The sequence below is a fragment of the Schistocerca serialis genome, chromosome 9 (assembly GCF_023864345.2).
Source record: "Schistocerca serialis cubense isolate TAMUIC-IGC-003099 chromosome 9, iqSchSeri2.2, whole genome shotgun sequence".
In the NCBI taxonomy this organism is placed as follows: Eukaryota; Metazoa; Arthropoda; class Insecta; order Orthoptera; family Acrididae; genus Schistocerca; species Schistocerca serialis.
The window spans coordinates 212,476,478-212,498,780 of record NC_064646.1 but is presented as its reverse complement, the minus strand read 5'-3'; the positions used below and the strand labels follow the sequence as shown (position 1 = coordinate 212,498,780).

The 22,303-nt window shown below is 37.9% G+C and overlaps 1 protein-coding gene across 1 annotated transcript in view; it reads right to left on the bottom strand.

Moving 5' to 3' along the window:
* Window positions 1–22,303, bottom strand: part of LOC126418664 (rhomboid-related protein 2-like) — a 66,897-nt gene that overhangs the window by 11,017 nt on the left and 33,577 nt on the right. The window lies entirely within an intron of this gene.

Sequence of the window (22,303 nt, the reverse complement as noted above, 5' to 3'; positions counted from 1 at the left end):
GAAAAACTTGGTTAAAGACACACAGGGTAGGCAATGGAACTGACACTTAAGCAGAGAATGAATAAAAATGAGAGTGCATTCTGATGGAGAAAATGACAAATGGATGGAAGTGGGATGTTAATACAGAAAATTTTTGTAAATATCTTATCTCCTCAACCCCCCGCCCCCTGCTGTGCCTGTGAGACTGGCAGATCAACACACAAACAGTTTTAAAATTGGGAAACCTAGCAGTGACAGAGTACTAACACACATGAAAAACTAAGAGCACTATATTTGTAGAAAGCAATTAAAACTGAATAAGCAAAGCACAAAGTTTTAAAGATAATGGCCATTAGGTATTATGAAGAGTCAAACCTTCATATTTTAAAGTCTCTTGAAGTTGATGAGGGTAAAGTGGTCAGCCTATTTTCAAAATATAATACATGGATAGCACCAAACAATAAATAAAAGGTGTACAACTTTGCTTCCGCCATTTGCCAATAGGTGGCGACAACGGTAAGCAGCAGTCGAAAGAAACTGATCGCAGACATCAGGCAGTTAGCTTGGACCACGGTCAACGTAACCTCATTCAAACATTAGTCAATTTGTGTCTGCATCATAAAGTTGTTCTTGATTGAAAATGTCAGTTTACGAGCCTAATTCTCATTTCAATATGAAGAAAACAAAGGACGAGTCTCATCAAATACTCTCAAGTACATATGATAAGGACACTATTAGTGAAAGAATGTGTTGTTTCAATGCTTCAAGACAGTGATTTTAACATTGTACACTGGCATAGTGGTGGAACAGAGAACGTTTTCGAAGATGCTGAATTGGAGACATTGCTGAGTGAAGACTCGCGTCAAACTCAAGAAGAATTGGCACGATTAGTGGGAGTGACACAGCAAACCATTTCAAAATGTCTCAAGGCTATGGGCATGTTAAAGAAACAAGGAACTTGGGTCCTGTGTGAGCTGAAACCAAGAGACGTTGAATGGCGTTTTTGTTGCTTCAGAGGCAAAAACAGAAGGGATTTCTGCATAGCATTGTGACCGGGGACGAAAAATAAGTTCATTACGATAACCCTAAACGTAAAAAATCATGGGGATATCCCAGCCATGCTTCCACATCGACGGCCTGAATATTCACAGCTCCAAGATCATGCTCTGCATTTGGTGGGACCAGCTTGGCGTCGTATACTATGACGTGTTAAAACCAAGAGAAACGGTCACACGTGCTCATTATCAAACACAATTAATGCATTTGAGCAGAGCGTTAAAAGACAAATGACCACAATACAGCAAGAGGTACAATAAAGTGATTCTGCAGCAAGACAACGCTCGACCCCACGTTGCAAAAGAGGTCAAAACGTACTTGGAAACATTAAAATGGGAAGTTCTACCCCACCCGCCGTATTCTCCAGACATTGCTCCCTCTGACTATGACCTGTTTAGATCAATGGTGCATGGCCTGGCTGACCAACACTCCTGATCTCATGAAGAAGTCACAAGTTCAATCGGTTCGTGGATCGCTTCAAAAGATGAACAATTTTTTCGACGCGGGATTCATACACTGCCCAAAAGATGGGAAAAAGTAGTGGCCAGTGATGAAAAATATTTTTAATGATACACATGTAACCAATTCGTTTCGTTAAAGCCGCAAATGTTGGGGAAAAAATGGCGGAAGCAAAGTTGTACATCTTGTATGACACCAATGTGAACTGACCCACACATCCACACACACTTCTACCAGACTAGGGTCAAAATTACTAGGTATTTAAAATATTTTATCTCTGATAATTAACATAAAAAGGTGAAAGATGCACTGTGTAATAAAGTACAATTCTGAATGAAAAATTCTACCTAAGCAAGAACAAAGTTTAAACAACTCACAGAATGGATCAGAGATGGGAACAAAGTTCAAATTGGAGATGAGTGGTGAAGGAAATTAGTTATGGACTTGTTCAGGGAATGATTCAGCTCAAAGTGATTTATGAAAGACCAGAGGAAACCTAAATCAGGATGGCTGGTTGGTATTTCATTCAATCAATCATGTTCTGCAGAACCCAACATGATGGAGAACCTTGATGGATGGAGAAAGAGCCATTGACAACGTCCATTAAAAGATAGAAATTACCATCAATATTATGAAAAGGAAAGATGCTACTCACCATATAGTGGAGATGCTGAGTCACAGCTAGGCACAACAAAAGGTCTGTCACAAATTAGCTTTCAGCCAGTAAGACCTTCGTTAGAATTAGACAGCAAACACACAAATACACACTCAAGCAAACGCAACTCACACAAACGGCTGCAATTTTAGGCAACTGTGGCCACAATGCGAGCAGCAGCACTGGTGCATGGTGGGAATGGCAACTGGGAGGGAGTAAGGAGAGGAGGAGGCTGAGGTGGGGTGGAGGAGGGATAGTAGGGTAGGCATGGTGGACAGTGACGTGATGTTGGGGAGGGCAGAGGGACGAGGTGGAAAGAGGGTAGAGCAGTTGTGTGCAGTCATCTAACCTGCCAACTGCACACAGCTGCCCTACCCTCTTTCCACCTCGTCCCTCTGTGCTCCCCAACATCATGTCACTGTCCGTCATGCCTATCCTATTATCCCTCCCCCTTCCCATCCCAGCCTCCTCCTTACCCCCACCCATTCACCACTCCCATCATGCAACGGTGCTGCTGCTCACAGTGTGGCCTCAGTTGACTGAGACAGTACTCGTGTGTGTGAGTTGCGTTTGCGTGAGTGTGTATGTATGTGTTTGCCTTCCAATTCTGATAAAGGCCTTACTGGCTGAAAGCTAATTTGTGACAGTCTTTTTGTTGTGCCTATCTGCGACTCAGCATCTCCACTATATGGTGAGTAGCAACTTTCCTTTTCACAATATTGTTACATTCCATCCTGGATTTTCCATTGTTAGAAATTACTATCAGTTATATACACTGCACTAAGAATAAACTATCATTAAACTGCTTTATTTGTGCTTAAAGCAAATGAATTGGAAAAATAAATGTAGCCTAAAAGCTAATGAAATTTTGTGTGCTATTATGCATGCCTCTCATCTATCAGCTGTTACGGTTTGATTAAAATTACTTGGCATTTCATGCCCACAAACTTATGTCCCCCCAGTCAGAGATTGCAGCATCACACATGAACTGTTCGCTGTTGTCAATGTGGCTCAATTAAGTGCCAGTTGACTGGACGTTTCTTGTTTGACAATGTCAGCAGCCTATCTCGCTGTCAGTGGTCACAATGAGCAAAAACGCATTCTGTCCATGTTGCTAGCCCATGTTAACATACTTCAGAATGACACATTGATAGATGTTCTCTGGCACACCTTTCATTCTCTGAGAAACTTTGTTGGCTTTCGTGATTTTTAGGTTCACTATGACAGTGCCAAAAACACTTCACATACATGACTACAGTATTTTATGGACCTTAATTTTTAAACAATTTTTTAAAATGACTTTTTACTATTTTTATTATTAGACTGCAAATCTAGACTACAAAAATCCTTAGTTTACAAAACCAAACTGACCTTCATATTCCCTGAAAATTTTCATTCGAACTTTCTTCTTCCTCCTATTCATCATCGTTGTCCTCTTTGTATATATATAAGATGGTCTTCACTGCCATAGAGACCATTTCTTATGCCACTTTTCTTGAAAGATTCAACAAAGTCTTCTCTCACTCTACAGCATGACTGTTTATCCACTGACGTATTTGTTTGTTTGTAGGTCATTTTAAAGCTCTCTTCAGTGTCAATTAATGTTGAGTTTCACTCATCAGCCATTTGTTACATTCCTCTCTTGTAAATACTCAAATGGTGTATTTATTGATACACCAGAATGTTGCAATTGTGAAGTAAGTCCTCCCAGAATAACAGCAGGCTCTGTATTTCACTGTCTCAATTTCTCTTTCACAGAATTTTTCAAGTTACTACTAAACTGATCTATCAAAGGAAGAGAACTCTCCTTCAATAAATCACCTTTCCTTATATCCCACACTCTGTTAATCCATGCTTTCATACCAGCTTTCTCCATCCAACCCTTGTCATGTACATGAACAACACCTGGCAGAACTACAGAAGTTTTGGCACTGTTTTGGGCTTGAAAATGATCACTGGATTAAGTTTAGTACCACCAGCACAACATGAAAGAACAGCAGCAGTGTTTTTTTTTTTCTCCCATGTCCACTTGTTTTTATAGTTACTGTTTTAGCACCTTTCATGGCAACAGTTCTGTTATTCGGCACACCAAATGTCAGAGGAGTTTCATCCATAATTGCTATTTGGCTTAGTTCCATGCTGGTTTTCTTTCATTGCTGAATAGTAAAGTGATGGAAAGGTAATATTTTTTCTTCGTACTTTTGTGGCATTTTCTAAGATATTTTGGTTTTGGTTCGCACGCTAAGTCCATGATGCTTGATAAATTGTAGCACCAACCAACTCCACCCTCCACTATAGCACTGGCTTAATGATCGTGTATTTGAATCATTTTTGTATTAACTCCGATGCCATTTTGACCGTGTCCTTGAATCCATTTCAATACCTCATCACCTAGTTTTGGCCATTTTACATTCAATTCTCTATTTGAACATTTAGTCTTCTATTACCTTCAATTTATAGCCCGTATCATATTAATACCCTTCATTTTTTTTCGATTATGAAACTAGCTCTTAATAAAAATATTGTATTGTTACCGATAATACAAATCACTTTCAATTCAAGTTCACTGGCACCGTAGACTGCAGCAACACATCATAGGCTAGACAGCGTTCCATGTCTGTGAAGGTGGGGCAGGAGGGAGACAGTGTTAGCAAGCTTGTGAATCACCGCAGCTCATGTTCGTCACATCTGTGCACTGCTGCTACCAGTTGAATCCAAAATTACTATATAGAGATAGGTTTCCCGCAGCATCGAATATATGGACATTTTTTAAGACTGGCAGGAATTTTCAATCAAATACTGGACATTTTTATATTAATTTCTAGTATAACAACAAAAACAATCAATTACTGATGAAATTATTTAATTGCATAGATAAAAAAATCTACTCAGCAAGTGGCAGCAGAACACACACATAAACAACTGTTGTGATTGGCAAGTTTTTGGAGCCAGTGGCTCCTTCTTCAGGCAGAAGGGCTGGAGGGGAAGCGGGTCAGGGGACACTTACCATATGGAATGAGAAGGAAAGACTTTCCTTCTCATCCCATATCGTAAGTCTCCCCTGACCCGCAGTTCTGGGTGACTTTCCCAAAATCTCCACTTTTCCTAGACCTCTCCAGTTCTTTTCCTTCACCCTTCTTCCTTGCCCTTCATCCCTTCTGCCTGAAGGAGTCATTGGCCAAGAAAGCTTGCCAATCACAACAGTCTTATGTGTGTATTCTGCTGCTGCTTAGTAAATAGATTTTTTATCTATCCAATTAAATAATTTATGATATGAATATAATGGAGGGAAACATTCCACATGGGAAAAATATATCTAAAAACAAAGATGATGTAACAAACAGCCACACACGTCCATCCGCACATATACAGACACAAGCAGACATTGTAAAGGCAACTGCCCAAACTCTTTGCCTTTCGTTTGGTAGGTTACATCATCTTTGTTTTTAGATACAATTAAATAATTTGTAGCATAAGATGCATCTGAATTTTGGAGGCAATTTTTTGAAAAAAAAAGTGTGTCTTATAGTCCATGAAATACAGTATGTTGTTTCCCCATGGCGTTGGTTCACTTGGTCTTTGGTTGTGTACTCACCAAATTTTTTTCTCAAAATCCATCTAAAATTTGTCTAAGCTTTTGAGTTTTAATGTTTCTCAAATCACTGTGGGGCTGTACCAACCAAGTAAAAGTAGACATTAGAAAGACACACGTCATAATTTGGATACAGATAGCCGTACCGTAGGTGCAACCAACCACGGAGGGGTATCTGTTGAGAGGCCAGACAAACGTGTGGTTCCTGAAGAGGGGCAGCAGCCTTTTCAGTAGTTGCAGGGGCAACAATCTGGATGATTGACTGATCTGGCTTTGTAACATTAACCAAAATGGCCTTGCTGTGCTGGTACTGCGAACAGCTGAAAGCAAGGGGAAACTACAGCCGTAATTTTTCCTGAGGACATGCAGCTTTACTGTATGGTTGAATGATGATGGCGTCCTCTTGGATAAAATATTCCGGAGGTAAAATAGTCCTGCATTTGGATCTCCAGGCGGGAACTACTCAAGAGGATGTCGTTATCAGGAGAAAGAAAACTGGCGTTCTACGGATCGGAGCATGGAATGTCAGATCCCTTAATCGGGCACATAAGTTAGAAAATTTAAAAAGGGAAACGGATAGGTTAAAGTTAGATATAGTGGGAATTAGTGAAGTTCGGTGGCAAGAGGAACAAGACTTCTGATCAGGTGACTACAGGGTTATAAACACAAAATCAAATAGGGGTAATGCAGGAGTAGGTTTAATAATGAATAGGAAAATATGAATGCGGGTAAGTTACTACAAACAGCGTAGTGAATGCATTATTGTGGCCAAGATAGACACGAAGCCCATGCCTACTGCAGTAGTACAAGTTTATATGCCAACTAGATCTGCAGATGACGAAGAAATTGAAGAAATGTAAGATGAAATAAAAGAAATTATTCAGATAGTGAAGGGTGACGAAAATTTAATAGTCATGGGTGACTGGAATTCAGTAGTAGGAAAAGGGAGAGAAGGGAACGTAGTAGGTGAAAATGGATTGGGGCTAAGAAATGAAAGAGGAAGCCGCCTGGTAGAGTTTTGCACAGAGTACAACTTAATCATAGCTAACACTTGGTTCAAGAATCATAAAAGAAGGCTGTATACATGGAAGAAGCCTGGAGATACTGACAGGCTTCAGATAGATTATATAATGGTAAGACAGAGATTTAAGAACCAGGTTTTAAATTGTAAGACATTTCCAGGGGCAGATGTGGACTCTGACCACAATCTATTGGTTATGACCTGTAGATTAAAACTGAAGAAACTGCAAAAAGGTGGGAATTTAAGGAGATGGGACCTGGATAAACTGAAAGAACCAGAGGTTGTACAGAGTTTCTGGGAGAACATAAGGGAACAATTGACAGGAATGGGGGAAAGAAATACAGTAGAAGAAGAATGAGTAGCTTTGAGGGATGAAGTAGTGAAGGCAGCAGAGGATCAAGTAGGTAAAAAGACAAGGGCTAACAGAAATCCTTGGGTAACAGAAGAGATATTGAATTTAATTGATGAAAGGAGAACATATAAAAATGCAGTAAATGAAGCAGGCAAAAAGGAATACAGACGTCTCAAAAATGAGATCGACAGGAAGTGCAAAATGGCTAAGCACGGATGGCTAGAGGGCAAATGTAAGGATGTAGAGGCTTATCTCACTAGGGGTAAGATAGTTACTGCCTACAGGAAAATTAAAGAGACCTTTGCAGATAAGAGAACCACTTGCATGAACATCAAGAGCTCAGACGGAAACCCAGTTCTAATCAAAGAAGGGAAAGCAGAAAGGTGGAAGGAGTATATAGAGGGTCTATACAAGGGCGATGTACTTGAGGACAATATTATGGAAATGGAAGAGGATGTAGATGAAGATGAAATGGGAGATACGATACTGCATGAAGAGTTTGACAGAGGACTGAAAGACCTGAGTCGAAACAAGGCCCCCGGAGTAGACAACATTCCATTAGAACTACTGACGGCCTTGGGAGAGCCAGTCCTGACAAAACTCTACCATCTGGTGAGCAAGATGTATGAAACAGGCGAAATACCCTCAGACTTCAAGAAGAATATAATAATTCCAATCACAAAGAAAGCAGGTGTTGACAGACGTGAAAATAACCGAACTATCAGTTTAATGAGTCACAGCTGCAAAATACTAACGCGAATTCTTTACAGACGAATGGAAAAACTGGTAGAAGCCGACCTCGGGGAAGATCAGTTTGGATTCCGTAGAAATGTTGGAACACGTGAGGCAATACTAACCCTGTGACTTATCTTAGAAGCTAGATTAAGGAAGGGCAAACCTAAGTTTCTAGCATTTGTAGACTTGGAGAAAGCTTTTGACAATGTTGATGGAATACTCTCTTTCAAATTCTGAAGGTGCCAGGGGTAAAATACAGGGAGCGAAAGGCTATTTACAATTTGTACAGAAACCAGACGGCAGTTATATGAGTCGAAGGACATGAAAGGGAAGCAGTGGTTGGGAAGGGAGTGAGACATGGTTGTAGTCTCTCCCCGATGCTATTCAATCTGTATATTGAGCAAGCAGTGAAGGAAACAAAAGAAAAATTCGGAGTAGGTATTAAAATCAATGGAGAAGAAATAAAAACTTTGAGGTTCGCCTATGACATTGTAATTCTGTCAGAGACAGCAAAGGACTTGGAAGAGCACCTGAACGGAATGGACAGTGTCTTGAAAGGAGGGTATAAGATGAACATCAACAAAAGCAGAACGAGGATAATGGAATGTAGCGAATTAAGTCGGGTGATGCTGAGGGAATTAGATTAGGAAATGAGACCCTTAAAGTAGTAAAGGAGTTTTGCTATTTGGGGAGCAAAATAACTGATGATGGTCGACGTAGAGAGGATATAAAATGTAGACTGGCAATGGCAAGGAAAGTGTTTCTGAAGAAGAGAAATTTGTTAACATCGAGTATAGATTTACGTGTCAGGACGTCATTTCTGAAAGTATTTATATGAAGTGAAACATGGACGGTAAATAATTTGGACGAGAAGAGAATAGAAGCTTTTTAAATGTGGTGCTACAGAAGAATGCTGAAGATTAGATGGGTAGATCACACAACTAATGAGGGAGTATTGAATAGGATTGGGGAGAAGAGAAGTTTGTGGCACAACTTGACTAGAAGAAGGGATCGGTTGGTAGGACATGTTCTGAGGCATCAAGGGATCACCAATTTAGTATTGGAGGGCAGTGTGGAGGGTAAAAATCGTAGAGGGAGACCAAGAGATGAATACACTGAGCAGATTCAGAAGGATGTAGGTTGCGGTAGGTACTGGGAGATGAAGAAGCTTGCACAGGATAGAGTAACATGGAGAGCTGCATCAAACCAGTTTCAGGACTGAAGACCACAACAACAACAACAACAACAACAACAGTTTAATTCTTATATTCATTTCATTGGATCCTTGCCGGCATCTTCTCGAAACAGCTGGATGCGTGATGTTCAACTAACTCAGCAATGCTTTTGCATCAACTGGCATCTTAACAATGTAGGCAGTAATAAGACTGTAGGAAGTCAAACTGAAAGTAGTGACAATCAATTTTCAGATCTCTTACTTTTTAGAGAAGCCAAGTACACCATCATAATCTACAGACTTTTCTCACACTTTTCAACCCAGTCTCATTTCTTTGCACACATTTTCCCCATCATTCTGCAAGTTTAAAAACAGCCTTCTGATAGAACATTCTGCTGTATGAATACATGGATGCACTTCTTTGGGAATATCCTCCACAGTTTTGTATTGTTGGCCTCACAACTGTCCTGTTACGGAATCAAAAAGATGGCAGTCAGAGGGTGTCAAATCATGACTGTAGGGACAATGCAGAAGAGTTTCCCCACCTAAATGTTTCGATCTCCCTCATTGTGACACAGGCAGTGTGAGGACAGGATGTACATTATCCTGTTACAGAACGATCTTTTTCAGGGTGCTTATTGCACAATGCATGACAGAGCTTCCAATGTGGCGATTTCATCTACTGCAACACAACTGTCTTCTCTAATGAGCTTTCCTTGTTGAATTCCTTGAAGGCAGTTCGCAAACAACTGCTACGAGACTCATCTTGGATACTCGTTTTCCCAACTTGGGAATGCTTCACCCATCTAACACCGCTAGCACCCATGCAGGCATCTCTATAGACACATTGAAATCTGAGTAAGTTTCATCAGCAGATTTTCCCTCTTTAACAAGGAATTCAATGATAGCGCACTGTTGAAACAAAACATCGATGACTGCTATTTTGGAAGTACTGCGTGTGATCACACAATAGACGGTAACAATGTCACAATATGACAGCATGTGGTGTAAAGACTGTAAATTAGAAGCCTGCAGTTGTCTTTGTTACATTGTTGTTATTTCAATTTTATCAATGGATTGTTCATGACCCTCAGTATGACCCTCAGTGTCTGTACTCAGGTTCCTGCCTGTGAGAGTAACAGTTGTGAGAAGCAGCATTAGAGTCGTGGTGGTGTCACTATCTGAAGTATAGTACATCAACACCAAACATAAATCGAGAATCCAGTCCAAACCCAGGTCCAGGTACTTACCCAAATGAAATGACACAATTTCAGAGACTTTACTGGTCTTCTACATATACGATCTTATGGAAATAGAATAAAGCGACAAGTGAAAATTTGTACCAAAGCCAGGAATCAAAACAGTGGTTCACACAACTGCATGGATTACTCTAGTGTGCCTCCCTCAAATCTAAATTCCCACTGCCATCCCAGTCTACTCGAAATTACCCCTTACACACGATCAGTGCAGTTGTGTGAACCGCTGTGCCAAGGTGACTTAGTCGCTAATGCAACTGTGTAGTAAGCAGCAGACCCAAGTTTGATTCCCGGCCTTGGTAGAAATTTTCACTCACTGCTTCAGTCTATAAACATAAAATCACATTTGTACAAGACCACTACAGTTCTGAAATTATGTCATTATATATCGTAGGTGTTTAAAGATAAATAACTGTATGAGGCAAGAATCAAACAAATGACCTGCACGTTACCAGTCAGTGATTATAACTACTACATGACACTAGATGACACACAGCAACAGTAGGTAAAGGCACACAACCTGGAAATGTCTGGAACAAGAATACACCAAATACATTAATTAATGGGAGTCAAAACACAATGTGCCAAAAATGTATCTAAGTAGGTGATGAATATTTGAAATGGTCTGTGACAGAGCATGGTGAATTCTCCCCATCTGTTATGTTATCAATCCATGACAATAATTAATTCTACTTTATTTTCCCTAATATTCTGGTATGTTTCCAATACTGTTTTATAAGTAATATGAGGTGTACGCACTGATAATACAGAAGTGTAATCAAGTTTCCCCCTCATTTAGATTTATTATTCATTTTATTCTTCTCGCTGCACTGATTCCAGGAGTAACAATAGTTTGGCTTTATAGCATGGTAATTAAAGGTTACAATTAAATAAAATTAACATTACAGTTCAACACTTGTAGAATTTTGCGAGATAATCAGCGTCGTTCTATATAATGACAAATACCCTTCAAAAACTAAGTATCCCAACTTTACAGTGACATATTTTATATCTTATGTAATAATTAACATCAAAGTCAAACAGCCCCATTTTCCTTCACTGATTTCAGCATAACCACTGTTACATTCTGATCTTTGACTACATATTTTTGTTGCCTTAATGTTACTGTACAGAATTACATACAGCACTGATTAATTAATTCACCAATTAATAATTTCATGTAATTTAATGTATTTTCAACATGGCACTCTTACATGCAAATAAGGATATTCAAATTGCATAAGAATCGTATTGTCCATGGTGTTTTTTCCCATCACACAAAATTGGCAGTTTGTGATTAAAAAGCTCATAAGTTAAGACCTACGCTGCATGCACTCTCAGTTTTGGCTCATACCATAGTCATGCACATTCTGTAGACAAAAATATGTGCACGGGACATCCATGAAACTAAATAATTTTTATGTTTAATAGCTTTTGAACAATTTTAGTACTTCAAATTAAGGAAAATTTTAACTGAACTGTGTTGCTGATATGTGGACTTGATTAATTTAACTATCAAAGTGTAATCTTTTCTTTAATAAACTGCCACAGGACAGTGTTAAGTTTGAATCATTACATTGGCACAAGTAAAGGGTGAACTGTTTTTGTTCCACAATTGAACAATTAATTTTGCCACAGTAGCTGTAGGGATGATATAGGTCAATGTGCTTATAAATTTTTGTAGTTAACAAGCTGATCACCATTCCTAATAATCGAACTTCGTGAAGAATAAATGTGCGTGTTAATGCAATCTAAATTACGGTGTCACCAGCGTCTTTCATCAAACACCATCCCACACTCATTTAGACTTTCAACTTCACAGTGATCAAGAGTGGCGACACCAAACAAAAGCAAAGAGAAGCAAGTCAATTCCACTACAGACTCAAGAGCATAAAGAAAGGCATACAGTAAGTTGACCTACTATCACAGTTTAACTCTTCATTCTAATGAGTGAAATAATTGGGTGCACAATAACAACTTCAAGTTCCCAGTTTCCAATAGGTCCTGATCACAGGACAATTTTTGTAAAGTTTTGAATATATTGTTTTCTGTTTCTGACAGCCAAATTTTAGCTGTTCTGTGGAATGTACTATCAGCAAGCTTCACTGTTACAGTACTGAGTGAGGTGATCATGACATGAATGTTTTCTCACCAAGATGGGCTATTTGTTGCCCCAATGACCTGGCTATGAGATAACAGCTTTTGATAGGGGATAACGATTCTGTGAACACTTCTGCTTGGTGGCAAAAGACACACACTGTGCTTGTCTAATAATTGTACAATATTTCTCCCATAAATATCCCTGAATATAGCACTGCTGTCAATGTAGTACTGGAATGGCTAATGAGTTAATTCACATCAATTACTGATAATAAGTGAAAATCAAGTTGTTAATGAGTAAATATATGACTAAAAGAATGGACACCTTGATTGATCCAGCAGCCATTTAAAAATATTGTTCAAAGTTTTCACTTACATTAGTTGCATTTGGGAATTTAAATGTATCAATGGTAACAGCTGAAAATTGGTGCTGGACCAAGACTCCAACCCAGATCTCCCACTTTACATGATCTGTTGCCTTAAACTGCCTCTGCCATCCGAACACACTCCCTCTCCCCCCCCCCCCCCCCCCCCCACAGTGCTGAAGTCCCAGCCTGTTACACACTAATGACATAGTATCATGTACCCATGAAATGAAACCCTTACTCGTATCAATACAGTGAAAATGAGTAATGATCCTTTCTTTCAGTGCGGATGCACAGCAAGCCCGATCTCTTAAGGGAACCAGGATACACGAGTAAGGGGTTCATGGGTATGTGGCACTGTCAGTAGTATGTAACAGGCAGGCAATTTGAGTCATGGTGGATGGAAGTTTGCTAGGATGTTAAGGTAGTTAGAACGACCACTCATGTAAAGTGGGAGATCCAGTTTTGAGTCACACATTTTTACATGTTAGCATGAATACATTTCAGTGCTCAAATATAGTTAGCATCAATGAAAGCTCTGAACAATGTATCTTACATAACTGAAATGATTAATAGATGTTTGTATATTTGTGAGTCCAATACCACTTTTGGTTATATTTCTGATACCACTTTTGGCTATATTTCTGCAATTCTTGGTTTTTGCAGGGGAGTTTGGTTTACTAACAAGTTTTTCAGTTATTAATATTCATTTATTGTGTTTAGGTTAATGAGAACATCTGCTAGGTTTTTGTGCAGAAATACAAGAACTACAAAAAGTTAAGTCATCTCAATACTTTTTTAGATCCAGTTCAAATAAAAATGGTTATATTTCATTAAAAAAATAATCCAATGCAACAAATCAATAAATAAGTAGTAATTTTCTTCTCAACATTCAGAATCACAGCACATACTTACTAATATGAATACTTAAACATTGTCACTGCTTTGATGGCATTACAGTAGGTTTGTAACAGTTTTCTGTTCTGGAAGAAGCCTGTTCTGATGATTAAGAGTTACATATAACAGTTTTATGAATGTATTTAAAAGATTATGTGAATTTTACTCTTTGACTGTAAAAACTGACTTGTTAAAGTGCACACATTGAGTTATTGTGGGCCAGCACAGCTGAGGAATCTGGAGGCACTGCAACCTGTGGCTTATGAATTTGCCAATAGCATATATTTCCACATACATCAAACATATGGAGTTTGAATGCAGCCATGATGTGTGCATAACTGACTGTGGCAAGCAGCATTCAATTCTGAACACTAATTGTAATCTAATGGGTGCTGTAACCAGTATTATCTGACAACTACTAATGTGCAGTGCATCAATAGACTGTGTTAGTAATTGCTTCTAATGAACTGGTGGTCCACAGTGGTTTGTGTTTACTGTATAATTTTATAGACCTTAAACAAGAGTATATTGTCAGTGGAGAGTTGGCCTTCTAGATTGTGTGTATTCTGATTAGCACCACTGTCTTACTGGTCAGTTGCACCAGCAGTAGTCGCTGTTACTACTAGAATTGTTTTCTGTTTCTAATACTGAGCCATTTTAGGTTAGTTTCTGAGGTACTTCTTGTGCAATGAATGTGCCAGTCAACTGAGGTTCATGTACCAAGGAGTATGTAATGGCAGTTTTCAGATGAAAGACACCAAACTCCTGCAAAAGATTGTTGTATATTGTATTTATCTTCTTTAATTGGTGTCAATTTTACACATAGTAAATTTTAGATTTATTTGGACTCTTCATAATTCTGAATTTGCTTGCACAGGCATGTTGTTCTATGTTATAACATACTGGCCATGGTGCTAAATTAAAATAAATATTGTCTTATCATTCCTTTTTTATCACATTTTTTAAGCAATATGTAAGCCAGGAAGCATACTATTCAATTGAAATCAGTTTAATGTCAGTAACTTATTGTTCAGAACAAATAATATTTACACCTGTATAATGATATTTACTGACATTATCAGTAGATGGATGAATGTTTTACTGTTAACCTGAACTCAATCAATCAGTCACCCTTTTTGCTAAGGATACGTATTGCACATACCAGTATGGAGATAACTTGCACCATGAGAGGAACAAGGGCAACTTTAGAAAGTAAAAAAGAAAAATCGACCACTAAGCAGGTGAAGTAGGAATGGATCATCTTTTTATACATCCCCGAACATAAACCATGTTAAAATTTACTGAATTTGTTGTATAATTTATATACAGTACAACGTATAATACTTCAGTAGCACAATGCAAAGATGCACGTTGTTACCCACACCCATCCACAGGGAGGGTCAGACATCACGAGCTATGCTTACCCAAAATGGCAAGGAAGTGAAGGATGACAGCTAATGTTGAATATATTAATATTGTAACTGATTTAGTTTCTCAAAATAATTGTTTGACATATTTGAGATAAAATGGAAGTACAACTGAGCATAAAAGGTAAAGGGGGAAATTAAAAATTAGAAAAATAGATCAAATAAAATGAGAGATTTTAGATATTAGAACATTGTAATTTAGATGAACAAAGCATACCTAGTTCTGGTAAACATAAATTAAAAGCAAATTTCTGAGACTACTGTGAGAGTAATTTTGAATAACACATTGCTTTTCCTGCCTGTACATATAAGGAAATGTCATCATTATTTTCTACTTTGCATTGCTTTTATTTCTCAGAGTGAAAACTCCCCTTCAAGTTTTACGGCTAATCCGAGTTAGATAGTTACAAGTTTGATGGATCATTTGCATAATAAATCATAATGATGTGGAGTGAGTCATTTTACATTCACGTCACAAATTAATTTGAAAATGTGGTCTCACACTGAATATTCGTAAGCATTTTATTTTATTTTATAGATGTGAGTTAGCAATTAGTACCCACCCCTTTTTACACATTACAACAACAGACATTCTTCTACAGAATTGAAGTAGTTGTCAAGAAGTAACTTTTCCAGTTTGTTTTCAAATTTTACTTTGCTTTCTTCCAGACATTTTGTGTCTCCGATTGCATGATCATATATTTAGGACACAGCCATTGTGCCCCTCTTTCATGCTCAACACAATCCTAATGTGTACTAATTAATGTCATTTTCCCTTCAGGTATTGTAATTATGTACATAACTGTTCTTTTTTAACAGTAGCAGATTATTTACAATGAACTTCATGGGGGAGAAAGAATATACTGTGATTCTGTAATCAAAACGCCTAACTCTTTAAACAGATTTCTGACAGTGGGTGAGCACCACAGTTATTCTTACAGCACATTTTTGAGAAATGATCTGCGACTCAGCATCTCCACTATATGGTGAGTGGCAACTTTCCTTTTCATAATATTGTTACATTCCATCCTGGATTTTCCATTGTTTGATTTGAACTGAACATATTGTGTCTTTTTAAACCAGAATGTGAACATTCACAGAAAAACAGTCAATGATACATTTCAGAACATTGTTTACTATTTCTTCTGTTGCTGCACATATGCGACTTAACTTCTGATGTCATCAGTCCCCAAGGACATCACACACATCCATGCCCAAGGCAGGATTCGAACCTGCAACCGTAGCAGTCGTGTGGTTCCAGACTGAAGCGCCTAGAACTGCTCGGCCACTCTGGCCAGCCTTTATCCACAAAAACAACCAATTTTGCTTGTTGCATATTAGAAAGAAGATAGTTTACATATATGAGGAACAATGTAGGAACTGAGATTGAGCTTTGGGGAACCATGTATGTGATTTTTCCACAGTCAGAAGAAACTCCCATGATTACATTAGTTGAATTACTAGGTTCAACTTTCTGCATTCTTTTGGTTAGATATGACATTGTCCATTTTGTCTATACCATCAATTCCATAAAAACCTCAGTTTATCCAAGAAGAATGTTGTGTTCACACAGTCATATGCTTTAGATACATCACAGAAAATACCAACCAAAGCGGTTTTGTTTTTTGGTGCTTGTAAAATTTAGTGAGTGATGATGTAAATGTCATTCTTAGTACAGCATCTCTTCTGAAACCCAAATTGTGATTTATTGAGGATATTATTGTTCCTAGGCAGGATACTACTTTATAATACATCACCTCAAAAATTTTGAAAAATTATGTCCGTAGTGAAATGGGTCAGTGTTTATCATCACCTTTCCCACCATATTTGTTATAGAGGGGTTTACCAATGGAATATTTGAATCTCATTGGAAAAATGCATTTATTTATGATGCATTATATATTTAAGATAAGACTTATGATTCAGTAACAAAGCTTTAGCACTCTGTTGAAAACACCATACACCATCAAATCCAAAAGAGCATTTATTTTTGAGAGAATATGTAATTTTCTTAATTTCAGATGGAGAAATTCATGATACATTCATATGGCTGCTTTTACAAGAGTTGCTTTTTCAATGTACTTCTGTGATTTTTCGCTTGAAGTGTTTGTCCCTATGCTTTCTACTATTTGCCGCCTGTGACTGATCATTTATGGCCCTTCCACTCAATTCAATACTGATGTTACCCTGTTCTCTGGCTGGTTGTCCTGCCTCTTGTTTCACTGCATTCCGTACAGCAATAAATCTGTTGTTGAAATTACTGATTTCTGATGATGTGCATGTTCCTTGATTTTTTACTAACTTTTCTTAGTAATTTTGAGTAGTTTTTGTAATGTGCAACTACTGCAGGATCTTGACTTGTTCTTGCCAGCAGATGCATTTCCCTTCCTAACATACTTTAATCCCTCTAGTGATTTTTTACATGGCTGTTTAACGTCTTCTATGATTACCTTATGTGGAAAGCTACTTTCAAATAATGATATGAATTTATCATGAAACAGATTAAATGACACTGTCTGGTTCATTATATATTTCATCCTAGACCATCCCTCAAACTATTCTTAAAAACATTTGTTCTGGAGTCATTAATTATTCTAACTGATTTGCACTGAGGAATATCAATATCGTAAATTCCAGCTTTTCTGAATTGTGCAGGTATGAACACACTGCAATAAATCCTACATTCCCACAACCTCCCTGGCTTCAACCTTCACAAGTCCCTATGCTTCACCCAACTAATCCCTTTCTCTGCTCCCACTCCAGCACTACGCAGTCTTCTATTACATCAATGCACCCACTGGTCTTTTTCCCCTCCTCTAATTCTCTCCTTTTCATCCCCCCCCCCCAAAAAAAGGGGAAATAACCTTTCAACTAAACTCAGCTACTCTACCCTTTCCCCATCAAGGGGCCTTGCATGCCCCTACAAGCAGCACTATACCACCCCCCTTTGCCTACCCAGTAACCCTTCCCCTCCCCAACCCAACTTCCTCCACACCACCACCCACAGATTGCTTCTTCCTTTAGACACAGTTGCTAGCAATCCAATCTTAGTGGCTAGAGACAGAGTGAGTGTGTGTGTGTGTGTGTGTGTGTGTGTGTGTGTGTGTGTGTGTGTGTGTGTGTGTGTGTGTGTGTGTGTGTGTGTGTGTAAGTAAGACCTTTTATCCAAAAGCTCAAATGTATAGCAGTCTCTTTGTTCTCCCTGTCTGTGCCTCAGTGTCTCTTCTATATGGTGAGCAGCACTCTATCCTTCTCATAATACTGTCCATTATTCCATTCTGGATTTTCCATGGTTTGATAATTCCTCTGTTTCAATGACAAAATGAGGTGTATAATCAATGTATTAATTGGGATTTTATATAAATATTAATTTTTAGCTCTATTTCCAAATCATTATTTTTGCGTAGAGTACTTTTATAACACCACATTTATATATTCTCACTGTAGAAGCTACATTTACTTTCTACACGTTAATTTTATGAATCCCCTTTAACCATTTTTTATGTAAGCCATGATCAACTAGTATTACAGAGATAATGGTGTATAAGATGTATGGAAATGTAAACTAGAGGACATTGCAAGACAGATTTTGATTTGAGAATGAGAGCAACATTAAACCAAAAGATGACTGATAAAAGAGCTAATAATTAAAACAGTGGAAAAGTATGTAGACAAAAGAGAAACTGCTTAATATTTTTCAAACAAAATCTATGTAGTAAAAACAGGAATGTACTTTTATATAAAATGCCCCATGGACTATAAACAAACTATTACTACTAACCTTGTTGTGGAACGACCTGCAAGACATTTCAGCATTTTCATTTGTGTTTTCTTAGAGATGTTTCTTAAGTGAACTGATGTAAGAAAGTGCATGCAGAGACTATTTATTGTTTATATGACTGTTATCTCAAGACTGTGTGTTAATATAGTCAACATACAAAAATGGCTTAAGTTTTAAATCAACAGCTATTATCTGATGTTTTCTCTCATCACGTATGTATCATTCTGTACTATATTGGATTACACTTATAATTTTACCATACTGTCTTTATTCTTTTGGTACTTAAATGTTAATTAGCAAATAGTCAAGTTACTTGTGAAAAGTTATCAGTACTTCATTTTAGTTTTCAACCTTTTTAAGTTCAAGTTAATTAAAATACAACACCAATTTTGAAACTTCACTTGGCTAAACAAAGAAACAAAATTATCACTTATAGATCACCTGTAGGGTCATCCTGGATTATTAATATTTTGCATATTCATTCGGAGATAAATTCTAATCATATCTTGTATATATTCACACATTTGCAATTTACTAAACAGTGGTGACTTTGTGCATTTCAAATGATCAAAAATTCAAAATTTTATTTAGTTGGTTGTTTTGTATTTTGCTTCTATTGTAGACACAAACAATAAAAAATTTTACAACATTTGTTACTTTGCATACGTAACAAGTTACACCAGGAAATAAATGCTCAGTTTATAATATGGTTTGTTAATTAATACATTTGTCTTTTTTCACATATCACAGTACCATGACTGATTGTATGCAAAAATCTACATTGTGAAACAATTCTTCTCATAAAATACGTTCTCTCACAACTATACAGGGTGACCATATTTTCTGGAGATAATACGTGTCTTAGGGTCACAAAATGTGATGCATATATCTCATACAACATTCTGTGAGTGGAAATCAATTTTTGAAATTTTTCAGTCAATGGTGGCTCCTTCTGGCAGAAGGGTTGAAGGGGAAGGAACTGGATGACAAAAAAGAGGGACTGGCAAGGTTTAGAAAATGAAGGGAGCTCGGGGAAGTTGCCCAAAAGCTCAGGTCAGGGTGTATCCCATGATCCTAGGTTCTGGATGACTTTTCTACATCTACATCTATACTCCGCGAGCCACCTTACGGTGTGTGGCGGAGGGTACTTATTGTACCACTATCTGATCCCCCCTTCCCTGTTCCATTCACGAATTGTGCGTGGGAAGAACGACTGCTTGTAAGTCTCCGTATTTGCTCTAATTTCTCGGATCTTTTCGTTGTGATCATTACGCGAGATATATGTGGACGGTAGTAATATGTTGCCCATCTCTTCCCGGAATGTGCTCTCTCGTAATTTCGATAAGAAACCTCTCCGTATTGCGTAACGCCTTTCTTGAAGTGTCCGCCACTGGAGCTTGTTCAGCATCTCCGTAACGCTCTCGCGCTGACTAAATGTCCCCATGACGAATCGCGCTGCTTTTCGCTGGATCATGTCTATCTCTTCTATTAATCCAACCTGGTAAGGGTCCCATACTGATGAGCAATACTCAAGAATCGGACGAACAAGCGTTTTGTAAGCTACTTCTTTCGTCGATGAGTCACATTTTCTTAGAATTCTTCCTATGAATCTCAACCTGGCGCCTGCTTTTCCCACTATTTGTTTTATGTGATCATTCCACTTCAGATCGCTCCGGATAGTAACTCCTAAGTATTTTACGGTCGTTACCGCTTCCAATGATTTACCACCTATGGCATAATCGTACTGGAATGGATTTCTGCCCCTATGTATGCGCATTATATTACATTTATCTACGTTTAGGGAAAGCTGCCAGCTGTCGCACCACGCATTAATCCTCTGCAGGTCCTCCTGGAGTACGTACGAGTCTTCTGATGTTGCTACTTTCTTGTAGACAACCGTGTCATCTGCAAATAGCCTCACGGAGCTACCGATGTTGTCAACTAAGTCATTTATGTATATTGTAAACAATATATTATTTCCTAAACCTTGTTAGCCCTTTTCTTTCACTTCCTTCCTTCCCCTTCAACCCTTCCACCAGAAGGAGTCACTGGCTCTGAAAGCTTCCAAATTTCACTGCCTTTATAAGTGTGATCTCCTAACACTGCTTAATTAGTAATTTTTTATCCATCCAATTACACTACATTTTCAAAAACTGACTATGACAGGTTAGTAACAGGGTTGGTTTTCTCTTCTGGAAGAAGGCTGTTGTGTCATATTAAGAGCTACATATAACAGTTTTAAAAATCCAGTTACAAGATTACGTAAATTTTGCTCTGTGACTGCAAAAACTAATTTTTTAATGTAGTTATGAAGGAATGTTGTCAAAATAAAATTTAAAGTGGAATAATGAAATGGTGCTTCAATCATGAAAGTACAACCCAGACCTGATTATTTCAAAGTTATTCTGCACATGTATCTTCTATCTGCTGCTGTCAGAATCAAGATAAGTAGCTTTTGTTTATTTTTTAATCACCTCTAGGATAAGACTATCATCAATACTGCATATAAGTCATTTTACACATCATATGCAATTTACAAACTTTCATGATTTTGATTTCATTACAGTAAGCATTGCAGTAGGTAGGCAGAGTGCTTACAAGGATAAAATATTATCACACACTTCGAATAGCAACATTCCATGGTTACCATTCTCAGCTGTCAGCGCAGAGTATACATTGGTCATAAAATGTAGGAATGTTTTAATTTACCTGTGCTTCAACTATAACAAAAAAAAAACTAATCTATAATAGTTATCATAAAGTAGGAATTATTAATCTCAACCGCCACATGTGCTTTCAGTTGTCTTAGGTAATGCAGCTGCAGATACTTGAGAAGAAGGCACTAGTGCACATACTTGCTCTGGAGCCTGGAACCTATATTTGATCCTCATCAACTTTAACGTAGACTCCCTACCACAGTGCAAATGCATGGTATGTTATAAATAAAAATTTTTAAAAAATCAGATTCTCAGTAGTTTCTAACATAGAACATTGACCGTCATACAACATCATTTTACCAACTGAGACTCAATGACGTAACACCTGAAACTGTTACATCATCATGAACAAGCCGTATTCTTACATCCTTTCCATAAAGTTCACAGCTTCTCACTTCCAATGAAAGAAGAGACAACAGTAGCTCTCAAAATTGCAATGAATACAGTCATTGAAGATATAATGAGCTGCTCCTTTAATTCATCTGCTAAAGTGGCTACCATATTTAAAAAAGTATATACACAGATTGTGTCATCTTCAGTACACTGTGTAGATGTCATAATGATGTCACACTTTTGATTTCTCAACATACTACAATGTCCTCTGTTGCACTGGACTGAGGGCATATCAAAACACCAATAGCGGGCATTTGCAAAGCACTGAGTTAACGGAGAATGATAATCAAGGTGTTGAACCGTGCTAAGCAGACTACAAACAAAAGCCTCTGCCCAAAAGCAAA